This window comes from Pieris napi, chromosome 21 (assembly GCF_905475465.1).
Source record: "Pieris napi chromosome 21, ilPieNapi1.2, whole genome shotgun sequence".
NCBI classification, from domain to species: Eukaryota; Metazoa; Arthropoda; class Insecta; order Lepidoptera; family Pieridae; genus Pieris; species Pieris napi.
In genome coordinates, this window is record NC_062254.1 from 972,525 (window position 1) to 977,296 (window position 4,772).

Below are 4,772 nucleotides of genomic sequence, written 5' to 3' on the forward strand. Positions count from 1 at the left end.
GGAATAGTTTTTTCCTAACTGTAGTTAATTTGATATGATCTTTATGATATATCTTTATAGATTACCAATTTATTAATACAGAAATGTCGTATTCACGAAACCCTTCAAAAGGGGCATGGTATATATATACATATTTCTAAACGCGCACGTTCTCGATTTTTTTGGGTTTTTTGCGATGTACTTTAATCTCAATTCGTATAAAATATGTTTTTAGATTTCACCCAGTTAAAAAGTTGTCTCATTTTGCCTCAATAGTACCAGTGTACTGTCCAAACACACACAATATAAACGTTTATATAGTGAGGATACCATTTCCATAAATGCATAACGACCGGAATCGAACTGGTGACCCGCGCCACAAGTCAAATTATGAATATGCAATAAGTTTTTAGCCTAGTTTCCGATTGTTCGGTCGATTATAAAAAGATTATGTATGTTTTATGAAGTTTTCGAAACTGGCGCACTTGTTTTACGCATCTAAATGTGATCCCTTTGATTTCAGGCACACATACGTGGTTATTGTCTATGGATTAAATTCCGAAATATGTGGTGAAGGAAAAGGACAATGAAATGCGTCTGTGATAATTATTTTTGTACTTTTAATATTACAACAAGTAGTAAGTTACAAGCAGTGTTAGTGGAGTGGCAAGAGCTTGCGATGCATAACTGGATTCGTAGGTTCGTTCTCCGGCTGTATCAATGGACTTTCAACACTCGCTCGTAATTAAAAGGAGCATCGAGAGGAAACCAGCATTCCTAAGACCCAAAAAGTCACTTAAAAAGGCTGTTCACTTATTAGCTTATTATAAAAAAACAAATGATCACGAAACAGACACAAATCGCGCGCGCCACTGTCTTTTTTTAAAGTCGCAATACGTTAGACAACTGACTGACAGAGCTGATGAGCTATATATATAGTAGCATCCTCTTTAAATATTTTTAGGGCTATATAAACTCAGTAACATATTTAATAAATAAGGACCCATAACGAATATCGACAAAATGGACACAAAAAGTTCCATGCGGACATACCACAAATCTACTAAGAATCGACCTTTGACCCCTTATTTGATAATTAACGAACAGAACAATACCTATTGTACGTATTTGTGCTAATAATAGGAACTGGCCGAAGAAATCGTATATGAAAGGGCAGACGGTAGGTCTATGTATAATGTATATGTCGAAAACACTGACATAGTACATATAATAACCTTCTTTGAATTTGAAGTAGATATGATTCGACTTTGACGAAACTATTGGCGAAGATTAATATAATTATTTATCTTTAAATGACTTTCCTTTTTGTATCTAATATCAATAATTAAAAAGTCATAAACTTAAAAGTACATAAATGACTCCTGAATCTTTAAAATTTAATAACTGATCAACTTATAAACGACACGACGCGGCGGCGCGAATATTAGATTTTTCATTTTATTAATGAGTTAATATCCTGAAAATATCAATGTGTCCTGAAACCCTGTTACTTTACCTTATGCCATCCAAATCCACATTCCTCAATCGTCCACATCTATCCATAAACGGAGAAGATATGCTTGTATATAAAATTTACAAGTCGAATTGAATACCTGTTTTTTGGTTTTGGTTAAATTAAAAAACAAACTATTTAAAAAGTAACTTACTGATATAACTATTTAAGATTAAGTGACTGGTCCGAAATACCCAAAGTCCAAGCTTTTAAGCTATGTTTTTCGCCGGGGATTATTGTGCCTTATAATTAATAATAATATTCGTAATTACGAGTCGTTATATCGATTTATTAATCTAATAATTTGACGTTTTTATGCTGTAACAGCTGGCCTCGCGATCTTCGTTTCGCCTTAATATGATTGTTTTACTTAGCATACATTTTTATTAGCTATATATAGCTACTACGCTACCCCATAGAGACTATTATTTTCCCGGAATAAAAGGATAGTTACTAAATAATTTTTTTTTTTATTCCTACTAATATTATAAACGCGAAAGTTTGTAAGTATGGATGGATGTTTGTTACTCTTTCATGTAAAAACTACTGAATGGATTTTAATGAAACTTTACAATAATGTAGATTATACATCAGAATGACACATAGCGTACAATTTATAAATGAATTGTGAGAATTTTTCAAAATATCAAGTAAGTAGAACAAAATCTACCATCTGCGAGCTATTCTGCCGTGCGCTGTCAAAACCGCTAGAGTTTACACATATAATATGTAATGTATGATGGAAATGTTTATCTTAAATAGTTCAACAAAAAGCCCGTCATAGTACATGTATATGTCTTATCTGTAAGCCTAAATAGTGAACCATAACTACATTAAAAATTTACAATTTATTTCTAATGCAATATTGGTAGTAATAAATTGATCACTAAAAGAAAATACTTATCGCATCTGGTATTTAAAGTAGATAAAATATGTCTTTCACGCTACATCATTTGGACAAATATTATTTAAATCCTGCGCAGACGAATTCGCGGACACCAGCTAATTTTTATATATTTTTCTTTACGTCTCTCTGCTCCTCAGAGTTCAAGGGATAAATTTAAAATACTGAAATTGGTCCAGCCTTCTAGTTTTGCGCTGAGCAATATTTTAAAGGTAATTCTTATGATGCAAGGTTAATACAATCAATAAACATCTAGGCAATTCCACAATTCTAAAATAACACCGAAAACTTTGTTTCGTTCAACAATAACCTAAATACAATTGTAGAAACAAACTTCTAACGATAGCCCCTATTAACAAAACAACTCTAATTAAACTTGTATCGGAAAGTGGATCACTGTTCAATAAACTTTTCTTTGAATTCCGTTTCGATTGATTATCGTGCCATTTGGAAGTAGTTTATATCTGCGTAGTATTATTATTTGAAATATATTTGTTTATTTATTTAAGCCAACGTTCGGCATACTGATACATTGGTACAACAAACATAAAAAACATTATAAAAACTAAAATTGGTTTCGAAGTGTGATGGAAACCTATGGATATCCAGACTTAGCTCGTTTATCAAATGGATATCGTGGGTTTTGGCTAAAACGCGTTCTTCTGAAAGGAGATACATATTTAATTAATTTTTAACATAAACGCGCATTTATTTTAATAATTACCAAACACATGCTTTTTATGTAATAAATTTATCGTAATAATATTAAAAATGAAAATATGTAAATAATTTAATAAATTCACGCTTTCCATTAAATGTTTTATTTAATGTACTTCAACGACCATAAAAAGACTATAAAAAAATACAAAAATTAACATTAACATAATGTTATCCACGAAATTCGGTAATATATATACAATAATTTAACCTTGTTAATGAAAGCACCAATTTAAAACAAAATAAAAATGAAACAGTCCCGCTCCAGAGTCCTATTGACCAATTTATTAATTTTCCATCTTTTACTGTTCAGCAGCTGATCTTTCACTTCAAGCTAACGGTCTACCGTAAAGCCTTTTAGGGAACCTGGCACTACCTTCTGTGTGACAGTATTTCGTCAATATTTAACATGATCCGACTTTCCGCTTTACAATTTAAATTTCCAAATTAAAATTATTGGACTTATTTATGAATTGTATTACAAAATGATTTTTTCAATCCCAGCTGTGAATTATTCTCGTGCATATGGCTCATACTACAAAATTTATATGCGGTACAGAAAACTAATCACCAAAAACTAACAATTATCATTCTAACATCATTCGTGTAATAATCAAATATACATTACTAACTGATTCGATGTAATTTAAGTATCCAATATATAATAGTAGATATATATTGGTAATATCGCATTCATTTGAACTCAATGGTTTATTCTATAATCAAAACATGGCCAATACTCGATTAATAAACTCTATTAGGACACCAGAAACAGCAACTAATTCACTATATCCATTCATTCCGTTATGAATACGACCATTAATTATTAATTCCATTGGTTGTTTCCTGAATGAAAAGCGCAAATAAATTGGCTTTAATTCAGATAATTTATTGACGTGTATCTCTTAATAGAATGTTTGTAATCTAAATATTATGTAAACAGTCAAAGCCTTAAATTACCACTTGTATATTTTTATTTATAATACGTGTACTTGTTAACGCATTGTTAATTCGGACAGCAAGCTCCAAGATATCCTAAAACTAAAGGCAGTTCAGCAAATGTGGTCAAAAAATGTGGTCAAGTTGTGCCTTAACCATTTTATGTGTACCATCCTTGTCAAAGGGAGTGCTATCTGTTTCTTCTTTTAAAAGACAATTGGCGGTCTTTTAAAGCTACCTAAGATTTTCGTTTGTTTTCTTTTAATGTCCTATAACCCCTACTGTGGACGGGCCACAGTGAGTCTTCATCGCATTCAGTCTTGAGCCTCGTATATCACCTCGCTCCAAGTCTATCAACGCTCAACTGTACGGCGCCAGATTTGCTTGGGACGGCCACGCTTCTGCTTTCCTTGCGGATTCCAATCAAGCGCCAGCTTGAAGATATGATTGGGATCCCTTCGGAGTGTATGGCCTATCCAATTCCATTTGCGTCATTTGATCTGCTGATGATTTTCGTTTACCTGTGAGGTATTGTTACAGATATATAGCAATCGACAGAAGGATCAGAAGTAAACTTGCAGAAGGTATAGTTGAAAACAAAATATTGTAAAGATTCTATATGTGTTATCATGTGGAAGCTTTCCAGATGTAAGAACAGCCTTGCAATTCTGTAACTCACTCTTCGAACTCTCTCACTCTGATAAGGAGGGAGCTTGTAGT

At 32.3% G+C, this 4,772-nt stretch overlaps 1 non-coding gene across 1 annotated transcript; it reads right to left on the reverse strand.

Annotated features, from left to right (window-relative positions):
* Positions 1-4,179: 4,179 nt before the first annotated feature.
* Positions 4,180-4,269, reverse strand: LOC125060554. The gene has a single exon (XR_007118882.1). It is a non-coding gene; the product is annotated as a U6atac minor spliceosomal RNA (small nuclear RNA).
* Between the last annotated feature and the right edge of the window lie 503 nt (positions 4,270-4,772).